The sequence below is a fragment of the Acinonyx jubatus genome, chromosome B1 (genome assembly GCF_027475565.1).
Source record: "Acinonyx jubatus isolate Ajub_Pintada_27869175 chromosome B1, VMU_Ajub_asm_v1.0, whole genome shotgun sequence".
Lineage (NCBI taxonomy): Eukaryota > Metazoa > Chordata > Mammalia > Carnivora > Felidae > Acinonyx > Acinonyx jubatus.
This window is the reverse complement of record NC_069382.1, coordinates 48,795,434-48,811,724: the sequence shown is the minus strand read 5'-3', so window position 1 is coordinate 48,811,724 and position 16,291 is coordinate 48,795,434. Positions and strand designations below refer to the sequence as shown.

Below are 16,291 nucleotides of genomic sequence, written 5' to 3'. Positions count from 1 at the left end.
TAAGTTAAGCACAGACATCTGTTTTAAATATACTTTAACTTGTCTTTCACTTCATTTTTAGTTTCCTTTTTAGTATCAAGAACTACGACAAATAACATGCCAAGCCTCCAACAGAGACTGGTTGATTGAGCATCTCCTTATATATTCTATTTCTCTCTCTCCTTTTTGGAAGAAATAGTATCTGCAAGTTAAAAAGAAGGGGGTAAGGATGAAACAAAACAATGTTGACCCAGAGTGAGAAAGACTAGTTGGTAATACTGTGGTTTCTCAAATAGGGATAATAAAAGTGCATGGCTCATCAAAATAAAACAAAAAACAAAGGAAGAATAGCTAGCCCCCAAAATAGGTTGGGAAACAAAATTCCATCATCAAAGGCATATGCACCACATTGCATTAGGCACCCTAGGAAGATTTAGAAGAAAGGAAATATGTAGGGCTAGTCCGAGCCCTTGAAAAGCAGGGCATCTTGATGAAAAAATATATTGAACATTATATTTTAAATTAATGCGTGAAGAACATTTATTTATACACAATCTCTGAATGAACCGCCAAGGCATTTTCTTTGGGAATAGGTCCATTAACTGGAGTTTCATAATGCTTTGGTTAAGTGGTTCCATTTTTGGTTTCCTTACAATTTTTTTTTAAATTTTTAACAAATTAAGTGGCCTTGAGGATAACTTGCACTGGTCTACCTTCTGCTTCCCTGGAAAGGATGAATTTACATCATTTGACAAGCCTATTTCAGGTTTTTTTGTTGTTACTGTTTGTTTGCTTGTTTTTGTTTTCGCAGCCTAAAATTAAAATGTCATATAATTTGAGTTCTCACAAAAATAAAGTAAAATAAAAACTTTACTAAATTAAAATTTTAAATTAAAAAAATTTTTAATTAACTAAAAACTTTCCCTAATATTTGTTTCCTCACCCATACCCAATTCTTTTTTTTTTTTTAATGTTTATTTATTTTTGAGAGAGAGCGTGAGCAGGGGAGGGGCAGAGAGAGAGAGGGGAGACACAGAATCTGAAGCAGGCTCCAAGCTCTGAGCTGTCAGCACAGAGCCCGACACGGGGCTCGAACTCATGAACTGTGAGCTCAATGACCTGCGCTGAAGTCGGATGCCTAAAGGACTGAGCCACCCAGGCGCCCTCACCCATACTCAATTCTATTATAATTATCCTTAGTAAGTTACGCTCACCCAGTCTTTTCCACATCTCGACTTGGCTTTTATAAAAGCAATTCTCATCGCTTCTTGGCCTTTTGGCTAAAATCAAGTGTAGAAGCAATTCTCTTTTCAAGCTCCTGTTTCATATTGGACATCAGAGAGGCAATGGAGAACAGAAGTTCACACGAGTTAAACAGAAGTGTGTTGCTTCCTTTACACAACATGAGTGTTCCTCAGATCAAATCCAGATGGCATCTACTCAGTAATTACCCTTCTGAGGCAAAACAGTGAAGCAATGAATCCAACGCGTAACTTCTAGTTCTTTGTTAGAGAGCCAAGGGCATCCACCATCAACCCTACCTGGGAGGAGAGAACTCCAGATGACACTTGGGTATCCACAGACCAAGGAGTGGTTTTCATCCTGAGAAATCGTTGGAATCTATTGAGATGTACAGGATCATGAAGTATATTTTAAAAAGTAAAACATGTGAGGTTAGAGGCAATAAGATTCCTTTGAATTAATATAATAATCATACTACACTAGTCTGTTAGAAGTGCTGATATCATGATATCATAGAAGAAGAAGCCATTCTGCAAGTCATGAGCTCTGAGTTCTAGTCCAATTAGCTCTGTGGCTTGTACATGTTACAGTCCCTCTGGGCTGTCTTTCTCATCGGCCAAATGAAGGGAGATAGTGCTAGATGAGTGCTAGGATCCTCTTCGGTTCTAAAACTCTACTATTCTTGGGTGCCTGGGTGGCTCGGTTGATAAGCATCTGACTTCAGCTCAGATCATGATCACACGGTTTGAGCCCTACTTCAGGTGAGCATGAGCCTTGCTTTGGGTGAAAAAACACAAGCCCCGGGTGAGTCCCACTTCTCTCTCTCTCTCTCTCCCTCCCCCCCCATCTCTCTCACTCTCTCTGTTCCCCCACACACACTTGTGCCCGAAAGAAAGAATGAAAGAAAGAAAGAAAACTACTATTCTTTAAGGAGGACCAATAAGCACAGTTTCAAAAAGGCAGTAGACATTGTATTCTAGATATTCCAGTAGCCTATTGAAACAACCTAGATTCTAAAATCTAGAAGAAAACTGGAAAATCCCTTAGGACAATAATGTCTCATTTTATGTCACAATTGCAATAAATATTTATTGAGTGTCTTACTCTGATGCTGAGGATATTTCACAAAACATGGGAAATGTCTGCTTTCGCAGACTATATGGTCTGCTGCGGGGTATAGATGATTTAACAATTACAACAGAGTGTGATAATTGCTAAGATGGGAAAAGTAGAACACTCTTACAGGAAAAAATGTGTGCACAATGCAATATGGAAGGCTTTTCTCAATACAGTTGTATCTAATGTGGGAACTGAAAAGAGAAGTAGAGGTTCATGAGGAAAGGGGCTCAAGAGGGAAATGGTCCAGGTGCAGGGAGCGCTACGTGAAAAGGTTCACAGCCAGGAGACAGGTGGCTAATCTGGCATCTGTGGCTGAACTGCCTAGAACAAGAGATGAAGTCAAAAGTGAAACAAGCTGGAGCTGAATCACACGAGTGTTTACAGAACTTAACTTGCCTTTAGCTTCCCACCAATGTGGGGTCATCAAAGGCTTGTGATAGGATCAGATGAACATTTTCAAAAGATGACCCTGGTTGGAATGTGAAGAAAAAATTGAGAAAATCACTGGGAGGCTGTTGCAGGAATATAGACAAAAAGTGGTGACCTGAACTAAAATACTGGCAGCAGAGAGGGGATAGATATTTAGAAGCTGGGATGGGACTTAGTGATTAAGCAGTGGGGGAAGAGGACTCAAAAAATGATTCCTAGAACTCCAGATTGAGAAATTGGGTAGAAATTTTTCCATTGTTTGTTAAGAGGATTGGATATAAGCCTAGAGTTGCTGGCAGGCATTTTGCCATCATTTGGAAAGAGGCTGCCTGAGAATGGAGTCAACACAGGAAGAACAAAGCTAAGAGATAGAAAGAGTGAGGCTGTTTGTGACGTCCTTATTTTATGTCTCTGGACCGGCTATCCCAGCAGGCACACGAATCAATGCATTTCCTTTGCTGTGGTTTTTGGTGGTGGTGATGGTGGTAGTGGTGGTTTGGTTGGTAGGTCGTCCAGTTCAATTTGAATTGGGGTCCTATTACTTGGAACCGAAAGAACGCTGGGAAGAGTGGGGGCAGAACCCAGGGTAGAACTACCACTGAAGAGGTGACACAGAAAGTGAGCCCAAGAAGAAAGCAAGAGGAAAAAGGAACCCAGGAAAGTATAGTGCCAAAAGAAGAGAACTCTTCAAAGAGAAGCATGTAGTCAGTAAAGTCAAATGCTGTTGAGAGATAAGACAAATGCACTGGGGTCAACAACACGGCAGTACTCGGTGGCCTTTGTAAGGACAATTTCAGTGGAGTGATAAGAGTACAAGCCAGAGTAAAGAAAGCTGAAGAGTTGAGATGAGGAAGTAGAATAGAAACAATTCTAAATCAAGAAGCTGAGTTGTGGAAGCACCTGGGTGGCTCAGTTGGTTAAGTGTCTGACTTCAGCTCAGGTCATGATCTCATGGTTTGTGAGTTCAAGCCCCACATCAGGCTCTCTGCTTTCAGTGCAGAGCCCACTTCAGATCCTCTGTCTCCCTGTGTCTCTGACCCTCCCCTATTCATTCTCTCTCTCTCTCTCAAATAAATGAACATGTAAAAAAATTTTTTTAAATAAGTCATGTCGTGAAGAGAAGGGCTGCCCGAGGGAGTGGTTTTCAGATGGGTGAGATGGAGGCATGTATAAAGGCTAGGGCCAAGGACTCAGCAATCATTGGGAGGGGTCCCTGAGAAGGAGAGTAGAGAAGGTCCAGAGCACAGACCAAGGCACAGATTTAAAGGCAGGCCCTAACTCAAGGGAAGGATACCTCTTGAGTTGGGACTGTACAGAAAGAGCAGAGGATACATGCAAAATTAACCAGACATTTTCACATGGCAGTAGGAACTCAAGGCATTACTGTTTGACCGCCTCTATCTTCCCCGTAAAGTAGTGGGCATGGTCCTTTGTGGAGAGCAAGGAGAACCTGGGTGGTGGGAGGTTTAAGGAGAAGAGAGGCTGTTTGAAAACTTGCTCTGGGGAACAGGAGAGAGGCTAGGAAAATAAAAAAGAATTGACTAGAAACTCTGAGGGCCCACTTTATGACAGTAACCATTCCCTGGTTTTACCCAAATCTGGTAAGTTGAAGAAAGAACGAAGCCTTAAAGTAAATTTCTAATGATAATGAGACAACTGATTTACAAACGAGACCATTATAAGAGAGTCTCTTTTATAAATAAAAGAAAATGTTAGTACTGGAATATTCGTCATTACTAATCTAAAGGAGGAACTGTTAAGTATGCTATGACATTCAGCTTTTCTGCACAGTGAACTGCCAACTTGATGGAGATAAACCACAGGAAGATCTCACAAAATGGCGTGACCAAGCCCAAAGTGGCTGATAAGATGCAGCAGGCTAGGAGATGATAAGGAGTCTGGGTTTTCAAAGCAAATCAAAATTCAAACCATGCTGGTAAACTAAAGGTTTTGAGATCTTAGTGACAGCTCAATGAAGAGATCGAAGTTATGGGCAACAGCTCTCTGCTCTCTGTAAGAGCAGATACAACCCCTTGGGCTGACAGAATATCAAATATCAAGAGGCTACTAGATAAGGTCCCTTTGCAGTGTCAAGACTCTGAAGTTTCAGACGAGAGTGACAAGAACTCATGTGAGGCATCTGCATGAAGAGATGGCCTTCCTCCATCCAGTTAGCTATCTATGTGTTCAAGTTTATCCATATACCCTGTTCCATTACCATCATGTGGTTTGGGGACCATATTAGCTCAGCCCTTCCTGAAACATCTTCTCTAAATTACAATGGAGTCTTGTGATGTCTATCTTCAGGAAGCTATGATGCCAATACTCTGAAGAGTGTTTTTTGTCTTTTAGGGTTGAGGGTACTCCTAAATGGAATTACTCAATGTTCTTCAGAAAACAAAAACAAAAACAAAAACCCAGCCAGGAACTTTGCTATCCTGGGTCCTCCTTGCCTGGATTTTCGTCTATCTGCCCCATTTCTTACCTATCTTTCCAGGTTCTTGAGCTGGAGAGTTCATTCCTCCTTTAGAATACTGTGATTCTCCTTCTCAGCCTTCACACATGGAGGTTACCACGTCCCAGAAGTAAGCGATTAGGACATCTTCCCTAACTTTGAAGGATTCATAGACTAAGTAAATATAAAGGGACAGGTGCTGTGATAGGAGGTAGATGGGCAAAAAGGTGGGAGTGATCATCTCTTCCAGCATGGGCAGAATTTTACATCATTTTCATTTGTCATGAAATAGTATTCTTCTGACCTTTTTCAACCATGTAAATATGTAAAAAACACTCTTACCTCACTGTCTATACAAAAACAGATATGAGCTTGATTGCCTGTGGATGAAAGTTTGCTGACCCCTATTCCAGGCACTAGTTCCCAGGGCAAAGATGGCCTCCTTCATTTTTATCTACTCAGTTTATTATTATAACTGATACCAATAATACTAATACACACCAACTGTTGAGAACCTAGGTGCCAGGTAGTATGTACCACAGAGAACTGCTTTGAAGAATAAACAAAATAATGCATGTAAAGCACTTCACATAATGCTTCATCCAAAGTAAGCATCAATAATTGTTAGCTACCATTACTATTTTTGTTTATACATCTTATCCCTGATCAGTAAAATGACTCATAAAAGGAAGATATTACCATCCTATGGAGGATGAGAAAAATGAAGTAATTTGTGAAATCACATAGCTAATAAGTAGCAGAGCTAGGAATTGAACCTGATTTATCTGACTTCAAAGCCTGTGGCCTTTCCATTACCTCACAACCTCCTGTTTAGTTAACATGAAGTAAATTCACTGCCTGCTTGTTACTTGCTGGTCGACCCATGAGCAGCAGGTACTATTGTTCCTGGAGCCCGCCATCTTGTGTCAAGAGTAGCACAGGGCTTATTCTATTCTTGCTTCAAAGCTTAAATGCCTGTTGGGCCACTCAGTTCTTGTTTCCTGCCAAGGGATACTCTTCTTTATGACAGTAAAGATGACTAAACTCAATGAACAGTTAAGCCTTTTCCTGCTCAGGTGTCCAATTCTGTCCGCTTCCCCAAGTTCTTCTGATGACTCATCCTTAGGTAACTTCCTGAAAATGACTCCCCTGGGATCCTACCACAACAGCATTCTAACAGAAAAGTACTTTACACTTCCAGTGATAACTCCAGATAGTTTCCACCAAAGCTAAGAGTGTTAGTTGCATAAAAACCATTCCTATCTGCATGATGTTTTCAGAGTGGATTATAAAATAGTATTGAAGATATTGTCCACAGCTTCAAAATTATATTCAAGGGAGCCTATGTGATAAATCCTTCTTTGAATTTAGTTCCAGGGGAAAAAAAAGGTCTTCTCTATAGTTGAATCTGTATATTTTATCTTGCCAGAATAAGAATATGATGTAACCCAACCTGTTTCCTTTTATATTGTGGCTTCCAAGAAACATAAAGCCAAATTCCATGCCAAAGCGTCTCATCCCAGGTGCCTAGTAGAATCTACTTCTGCTTCACTGCTATGACCACTTTTACATGTTACAATTTTAAATCTAGCTTGAATACACTGTGTGTCTCCTCTACACCAGGCACTGTGACTTTCTCATGTGCCCATCCTTCTTAAGTGGTTTCAAATCTGGTGCTTGTTTTACTGAACTACCCTAGTGCCTTATTTTTTAAGTTCTGTTTTACCTTATGTCCTATACCTAAGATCTCCTGAAAGCAGGTAAGTCCATACACTAGAAAGAAAAAAGGCTCCATTCACCTTTATGCACATAGTTGTGAAGGGCCAACCTGGCTTTATCCTTACAGGCCTCACGATAGGGGTGTCATTCCATGAATATCAGGGCTTTTCCAGACTGCCCTGTCTTCCACATCTCTCTCTTTCTACCTCTGCTTGTCTCTTGTGTATCACTCTTTTTGTTTATCTTTTGGGGTTCCCACTGTGGGTATCACTGACCCTCCATGCAGGCATTAAGAACTTCAGGCAGGGGCGCCTGGGTGGCGCAGTCGGTTAAGCGTCCGACTTCAGCCAGGTCACGATCTCGCGGTCCGTGAGTTCGAGCCCCGTGTCAGGCTCTGGGCTGATGGCTCGGAGCCTGGAGCCTGTTTCCGATTCTGTGTCTCCCTCTCTCTCTGCCCCTCCCCTGTTCATGCTCTGTCTCTCTCTGTCCCAAAAATAAATAAAAAACGTTGAAAAAAAATTAAAAAAAAAAAAAAGAACTTCAGGCAATCCCCACACTTGTCTGTGCCGGGGAGAGTTACATGAGTAGGACTCCCATCCTGATGGGTCTGCAGCCACTAGACACACGTCCTAATGAGAATCCTTTAGCTCCATGTGGCTTCCTCTCGGGAAGCACAACTCTCTTTGGTATCTGTCACCCTCACGTCACTTCCCCTCCAATTGTATCTGTTCCCCTCTTGACCTTTCTGTAAGTCAGGAAGGTTAATGCAACTTAGAGTTTATGTCCAAGGGTGATTGGCAGAGCAGCATCTAGAATAAAGCTGGCAGACAGCTGTTACTTGATGGAAAAATTGGAAACTGGAAAGGATATGTGGCACAACAGAGGCCCTCAAATATTTGATAATGAATGAATGAATGAATGAATGAACAAACTCTAACTTCTCCCCACTTTCCCACCATGATACCTAGACAAAGCCAGCAACCAAACACCAGTGCCAAGCACGCAAATTTCTGCAGTAATTGTAATCCTCTGCATTGACTGCAGCAAGGCTAATAAAGATGGAAATCCTGGTTTCTTTCTCCTTAGAAAGAAAGCCAAAGCACACCTCTGTCAGCTCAAAGAGGTGCCTTGCCAGTACCAGGCACAACTGTCTGGCAGAGGCCAGGTTTTTGCTTTAAATTCTCCCTTTGCCTGAACTTGCTCAGTGACCCTGGGCAAGTCACTTGACGACTCTGGATCTCACTGTGCTCATCTGTAAAAGGTGGAGGTTGAACTAAACGGTACCTCTGGGACCTTCCAACTTTACACTTCTGTAATCTGTCCTCCGGGAATCCAGCCAGCATTCTTTGCTTGGGCTGGGCCTTTCGAGATGTCTGCTTTAATTTTTGACTTACATTGCCTAGTCTTCTTATCACAAATTTATTTAAAGTTTCTGGACTTTGGTCATCTGACCAAAGTGCTCAATAGGCTCAATAGGCTTTTTTTTTTTTTTTTTTTTTTTTTTTGTGGTGGCGGTGGTGGTAAAATAAAATTGATCACTTTAGCATTTTTAAGTGTACCATTCAGTCATTAAGCACGCTCACACTGTTGTGCCACCGTCACTTCTGCTAATCCACAGAACTCTTTTCATCTCATCTAAACTGAAACTCTACCCATTAAACAGCAGTTTCCCACTCTCCTCTTCCCCTGTGCCTGGCAACCACCAGCCTACTTTCCATCTCTACCATATGTAAAATCCTACACTATTTGTTCTCTTGTGACTGGCTCTCTACTTAGCATGATGTCCTCAAGGTTCATCTGTCTTGAAGCACATGTCAGAATGTCCTTCCTTTTTAAGGCTGAGTAAATAATACTTCATTGTATGGATAGACTACGTTTTGTTTATCCATTTGTCCACTGATGGACACTTGAGTTGATCCCCCTTTTGACTCCTGTGAATAATGCTGCTATAAACACAGACATACAAACATCTGTTTGAGGCCTTGCTTTCACTTTTTTGGGTAATACACCGAGAACTGGAATTGCTGGATCACATGGTAATTCTATGTTTACTATTTTGAGGAACTGTCACACTGTTTTGTTCAATGGGACGTTTAAATGCAAAGACAGAACTACTTAAGAAGCTAGGCTTGCAGGGGTGCCTGGGTGGCTCAGTTGGTTAAGCATCAGACTCTTGGTTTCAGCTCAGGTCATGATCTCATGGTTTTGTGGGTTTGAGCCCCACATTGGGCTCTGCACTGGCAGCACAGAGCCTGCTTGAGATTCTCTGTCTCCTTCCTCTCTGCCCCTCCCCCACTCATGCTGCCTCTGTCTCTCAAGATAAATAAAATTAAAAAAACTGGTATTGCAGTCTTTTTGCCAGGCTGACTCCTGAGAGGTGTTTCCAGGGTATAGATTTGCCTAGAAGGGTTGTCTTGCCTCATTCTCAAGAGGGGCAGGGGCCATTTGCTGTTCAGAATGAATCCTGCACTAGACACTGGATCTGGAACCACTTCTGACCCTGCCTCAGTATCAACATCTGTAGAGTAACCTAATAATACTTAATTTGCAGAGTTATTATGAGGGTCGAGGATGATGCACACAAAGCACTCAGGTAAGCACTTAGAAAATGAAGACATGAATCTTACCCTACCCTGATTGCAAAGGGTGGTTCTAAAAACCAAATGAAAATATGAGAAAGCCAGAAATAGTAATGCATTCTACAAATGCTAAGCCCTTATCATTGCTTTTCTAATCACTGCTATCGCCACCTACTTCCTGGCCTCCCAGGTCTAGCCTTCACTCAGGCTTGAGAGTAACTGTCTAAAGCACATACGATCCTGTTGTTCTCCCGCTTAAGATTTCAGTGGCTCCCCTCCCCCTTGCCCAGGCCTTTTCTGCGCTGACCCCTACCTCTCTCTTCAGTCTTATTTCTAATCTTTGTAGGCCTCCTATATTGCCACTTCACCCCCATGATTTTGTTAATACCTGTCCCCTCTACCTGGAGAACTCTTCCTCCCCTTTCCTGGCTAAAAGTCATTCTTTCATATGAATTTCAGGCACTGCCTTTTCCAGAAGGCCTTTCCCAACTCCACCAAACCATAATAGGAGCCCATAGCACCATGAGCAAACATCATCACACCAAGCACACACTTTCTTGGAATTATCTGTAGGTTGATTTCCCCAACTAAATCAGCTTCTTAAAGTCAGGGGTTAGATTATTTGCATTTCCAGTGTTAGCACAGTGTTAGGATGTTTATTGAATAAATATATGAATATGAACAACTAGGGTGGTTTTACTGTAAAGTTGGGATAGTTCACATATGATTAACTCTTGAGTTAATGCTTCTATAATCTCATATTACATGACTCCATCATTAGAATAATTTTAGTATCACTATATAATGATTTTTTTGTTAATTTGGTGTCTTGTTGTTGTTGTTGTTGTTGTTAATTGGCACCATAAGGGATAGAAGCCAAAGGGGAAATATTTAAAGGTATTTTCTCTATCCCCTTCTCCTTCCAAAATAATTGGTGTGTCTTTAAATTGAGGTCCTCTGGTCTTCATGGTGCTTCTTCTTTAAAAAAAAAAAAAAAGTATTTATTTTGAGACAGAGAGAGCGCGTGTGCGCATGCGTTCAAGCAAGGAGGCGCAGAGAGGAAGAGAGAGAATCCTAAGCAGGCTCCATGCTGTCAGGGTGAGGCCCAACCTCACCAACCACGAGATCATGGTCTGAGCCAGAAGAGTCTTGATGCTTAACTGACTGAGCCACCCAGGCGCCCCTTCACGGTTCTTTTGAAAGATGCTTTTGCTTCCTTAGCAGGCAAGAACTATCTAGGCCCCTAATTGTATGGTCCTGATGACACGGCCCCCAATAAGAGATCTTCCCTACAGCTATTTTTCACAAGAGAATAGACTAAAGCAGTGAGTCCACTCTTACACTTAGTAGGTGCCTGATAAAGATCTGCTCAAGAAAGGAGTAAATTATGAGTTGCTTGTTTGTGCTAACTCCTGTAAACCAGCTTGTGGCTAGAGGTCAGTTTTTAAGTTGATCTCCTTCAGAAGCAAGAACTGTGCCAGCTGTGCCATTTTTGAATAAGGGCATTGGAAGACTGTAAAAGCAATGGGTTGTTTAAGCTAACCTAAAATGCATATATTTACAGCTGATATAGGAAACATTTGATCTGCTTATTTTTTGTGAGCCCACGAATTTGTATTTAAGTTTCCTTATGTGGGTGTCGGTGTCTTTCCATATGACTCTCTTGAGGCTATGGACTCACTGATGCTTACAATGTACTATGCAAAGTTATCTCTAACATGTTCTTAAACTGCTCCTTTTAAGCTTCAAAGAGTCCCCTCTCGTTCTTATGGGTGTTGGTGACTATTAACGAAATACTGGATTTTGGTTTTATCTTTTGGGTTTATTGCCAATAACTGAAGACCTCATGATGGGAACCACTGATGTATACCAACACAATTTTTTTCTTGTATTTAGTTTTTTAAAGGTTTGTATCTTTTTACTCATAAATACATAATGCTATAAAAATAATAGTAATGTTAAATGTGGAGAATACAAATCTTTTCCAAATAGAAAATATTTTACATAACGAGTAATTCATAATTTCACATTTTGATAGAGAACTGACGTTTCTGGAGCAAAGTACCCAGAGACAGCATTAAGGACCATTAAGAATCCCTGCTTAACAAAAATTTAGAATCCTAACAATTTCTAGACCTACCCTCTTTCCTTGGGCATACGTAAGGTGGTTACAGTTTGAAAGAATTTTCTTATTTTTTATTGGTATCTCCAATCAAGAGCTGTGTCTAGCAAAAAAAGAATCTGTGTTGATTCATGGCATTTTATATTTGAAAGGAACAATAAAGAAAATTTAATCATCCAACAGTTCTTTTCTTGGAGGCAAAAATGTTTTATTTTATTTTTTTGAGAGAAAGAGAAACAGAGCACAAGTTGGGAAGGGGCAGAGAAGGAGGGAGACACAGAATCGGAAGCAGGCTCCAGGCTCTGAGCTGTCAAAACAGAGCCAGAAGCGGGGCTCAAACTCACCAACCATGAGATCATGACCTGAGCCAAAGTCAGACGCTCAGCTGACTGAGCCACCCAGGCACCTCTAGGCAGAAATGTTTTAGAATCAAGCTTGTCTGATTTCCCATCTTCTGCCTTTTATGATGAGCTAGTTTGCTAATTAGGATCACGTTCAACTGAAGAATATATCTTTTAGCTTTCCTAGTTATAATCTTTATTATTAAACAATAAATGAAACTGCATGTATATCATAAGTAAAATCAATCAATTGATAATGATTAGAATGGATATAATATAGGGTAAGGGTTTTTAAAATCTATATACCTTTAAAAATATAATTTATTTTACGCTGGGGATAGGGATCAGAGGACTAATGGGCTTTTCTGAACCTTTAGAAGTGGGCAAAAGGGACATCATTTTAGAACCGAAGCCTGGAGTTTTCAGGATGGGATTATTTTGGGTTGGCATTATTACCAGGAAGGGAGACTGAATGAATGGAGCCATGCAGTGTGACCCAGAAACAGGCTGAGGAGGACAGACGCCAACAAGCTTAAGCTATCGCAGGTGCCCACTCCCCCATTCAGTGCATTCAATTTGGCAAACTTTATTTTTTGGAAAGCTCAAACTGTGCGATCTCCAAACTAGGCTCAGCTGTGCTGTTAAGGGGGCTCTGGCTGTGGCAGCAGGGACTGCCGGGAAGCAGGTCCTGGGAAGTAGTCCTGGGGTGCGGTGTGTTTGGGTCTATTATAACTTGAGGACACTCACTGGCTTTCGATCAGAGGATAGCCACCTCCGGATAGGGTGTCGCAAGAGGCGCACGCGACAGACGCCACTCACTACCTGAAACAGCAGGGGCTCAGGATCCCCACGCACACTGTGAAACAGACCCCGACCGACATCTAAATTTTCCTGAGTTCTCACACATGCACACATCCGAAGAAACCCAGCCCACACCCACACAAGTTCTCACACATTCTAACCCCACCCCGAAGTCTGCACACACAAGGCAGAACGGATGAACCAAGAGCTTGAAATTACCCAGGCACAAACTCCCCAAATCAGGCTTCCCAAAGCCCAACAGAGTCTAGAGGGAGCCGAGAAGGGGTCGCAGACAAAAGAGTTTTAAAACAGATCCCTTGAAGCCAACCGGGTTGTTCCATATCTAAATTTTGGCAGCTTAAGTCTTCTCCAGTTTGAACAAGAAAAGACTCCACACACACCCCGCCACAGGGACGGTCCTGAGAAGCCCCCCTACCTTACTACAGCGCCAGGTGGACAGCTCTCGGAGGCTGGGAAGGGTGCGACGTAAATCCCGGCGGCCGCCCGCAGGAGCCGCACAGCTGTGGGCCACAGCGGCTGCGGCGCCTGGCCCCGCCCCCGCCTCAGCCCCGCCCCCCGGACGCCTGGCCCGCGCGCCCCAAACCCTCCGGGCTCCGCCGCCGCCGCCGCTTGGTCCCCTCCCGGCTCGCGGACTAGAGGGCCCGGTGCATTGTGGGAAGCCAGAGCCCAAAGCTAGGCGGACGCTGACCCCTGGTGGGTGCAGTTCCAAAGGGAGACGGGGGCTCACGTTGGGGGCACTCGCAGGAGCGGCGGGAGCTGCAAGCTAAGAGAGAGGGAAGGCCGACCGCCCAAGGCCACCCCAGCGAACTAGTGTCTATTGCACATCGCTCCTATGTCAGTAAAATAGCACTATAAACCCAGATGCTTTCAAAGTGCCTGGGGCCCCCTGCCTGGTAGTGATATAAGTAAAAACTAAGGAAACTAAGGAAAGCTTTTTTTTTTTAACATTTATTTATTTTTGAGACAGGGACAGAGCATGAACGAGGGAGGGTCAGAGAGAGAGGGAGACACAGAATCCGAAACAGGCTCCAGGCTCTGAGCAGTCAGCACAGAGCCCGACGCGGGGCTCGAAACCACGGACAGTGAGATCGTGACCTGAGCCGAAGTCGGACGCTTAACCGACTGAGCCACCCAGGCGCCCCAGGAAAGCTTTTTAAAATAGGGAAATTCATTTTTTTAAATTGTAAGACTAAATGACGTCAACGTTATGGAAAAATCTGCACTTAATTTTTATTTCTGGTAAAACCACAGATGGGCTCAACCTGTCTAGAGAATATGGGGAAAAAATGTAACAGGAACTAGGAAACTGGAATCCAGGACTTTCTCTTCTGGGCATGTGTACCTCAAGGAAATAGTTCAAAAGAAGTATATTTTTAAAAAGTAAATTATATAAAAATATTCATAGTGAAAAATTAGAAAATAACAAATGACCGATAATACATGAAAGGCACAAAAATAATACGAACCTATTTAAATAAGAATATGAAGAGTATCACCCTGTAGAATGATTTCTATCAAATAATGTTAAATGAAAAACACAGAACACAAGAAAGCACAAAGCCAATGATTCCAACCATGTGAAAATGTATGTGTTCACAAATATAAAAAGAAACTTTGGAGAATGTGAATACAGTTTAATGTGTCTTAAGATTCTTTTATTTTTATTAAATAATTTTTTAAACATTCTAAATTGTTGGGGCTAGTTCTAATTTTGGATAGTATATGCAAGATTTCAGTTTCCCCTGGCTGTAAGCAATAAACAAAGTTATCTAAAAAGAAAAAATTCTGAGGCTGTAGTGAACTATGATAATTTTACTTGTCTACAAATGCTGGTGGGACACAAAAGGAAATAAATTTATTGGGAGTGGGGTGGGGAGGTGTATTAATCTGCTAGGACCGCCTAAGGAAGTACCACAGACTGGGGGGCTTAAACAGATATGTATTGTCTCACAGTTCTGGAAGCCGGAAGTCTGAGATCAAGGTTCTCTCTGAGGGCTGTGAGGGAAAAAAAAATCTGTCTGGGCTACTCTGTTGGTTTGTAGACGGCCATCTTCACATTCACATGGTGTTCCCCCTACATCCATGCCTGTGTCCAAATTTTCCCCTTTCATAAGGACACCAGTCATATTGGATTAAGGGCCCACTTTAGTATGACTTCCTTTTTTCTAACTACATCCACAACCATAGTTCCAAATAGGTTCATGATCTGAGGTACTAATGATTAGGACTTTAGTAATTGGAGGGTGAGGGAGAGGGGTGGAAAGAGGACACAATTCAACCCATCACAGGATTCCAAGTGTAATCTTACGAATATTGTACCTGGCGAATGACAAAAATAATAGTATAATGTATGCAATCTCAAAACATATCAAAACCCTAACAACTTAAACACAGTAAAACCAAGTTGATTACAACTTTCTTCTTTCTGTCTTTTAACACCATCCAGGCCTTTTTAGTTGAAACTGGGGATGTTAATGAGCTAACAAAGCCTAGAGGCTTTAAAGATAATATATCTGATGTGTCCAGTCTCCTGCAGCAAGGCCTTGAAGATGTGTCCAAATGCCTGGGAGGAGGGTGGCTTCTCTTGCATTTGAACCTCAGGAACATGGGCAGACAGAACATGGGTTGAGAATTACAGGAAGCAGGATCCCCATCACTGGAGGGCACCCACAAATACCCTCCTGCTGAAGAATTTATGTTTAGTGCAAGAGGCTGATGAGAGCCCTTGCAGCTTGGGGGATGATGCCCTACTGGGGAGGAATCTGGTCTCCCCAAACAGAGCCAGCCTCTCCCAATTAACCTTACCACGTGGGTGGGAAGAGAAGCTCTAAATCTTCACTGAGCCCTGCCTCCTACCTTCTGAGGTGATGAGGACTCAGAAGATCTCTGAGAGAAATGAAGTCCTTAAGATTTCTGAATCAGTTTGCTTGTTTGTTCATTTGTTTAAAGAACCAGAAGCCCAGTCAGTGGTATACTGATAAAAAGGACAACTGGCTCTCCAGAAAGAAAAGCTCTCATTTGTGGGGTTTACAGATTTCTGTGGTGTAAACACTCCCACCATGGCTGATTTCAAGCTGCCAACATGAGCTCACTGAACACAGAGTTGAAGCTCCAGCACACCGCTAAGCCCCCATAACTGGCTTAACAGAGTCTCAAAGCTGGGGAGCAGGGAGCCATATCTGGAGCACCCCAGTGAGAGGTGGAGAGAACGGGCACCCCTTGTGGGTTAGGAGAAGAGCCCCCGGCTGGCAGCCGTACTAGTGGGGAGCCATGGGCAGTGGGATGACTCAGTGAGAAGCAGGGTCCACACATAGCCTCCAGGGCAGTGAGGATGGCCGATGGGCAGGAAGGTCAAACAGAGCAGGCAAAAAGGAGGAAGTGCATTCTTTCAGAGCTGAGAGAGGCTCACCCAGTCTGGTAGGAGAATTAGGACAGGTAGCTTTAGGGCAGGAGAGGTGATCAGAATTTTCTCAGACTGGAGAGA

At 42.6% G+C, this 16,291-nt stretch overlaps 1 protein-coding gene across 3 annotated transcripts in view; it reads right to left on the bottom strand.

Moving 5' to 3' along the window:
• Positions 1 to 13,347, bottom strand: part of EXTL3 (exostosin like glycosyltransferase 3) — a 131,141-nt gene extending 117,794 nt beyond the window's left edge. Inside the window, exon 1 of one of the 3 annotated variants that reach the window (XM_027069762.2) lies at positions 13,223 to 13,347. The gene's annotated coding sequence lies outside the window, so the exon portion shown is untranslated. The remainder of the gene's footprint in view (positions 1 to 13,222) is intronic. The other 2 variants (XM_027069768.2, XM_053216656.1) reach the window with 2 other exon arrangements.
• Between the last annotated feature and the right edge of the window lie 2,944 nt (positions 13,348 to 16,291).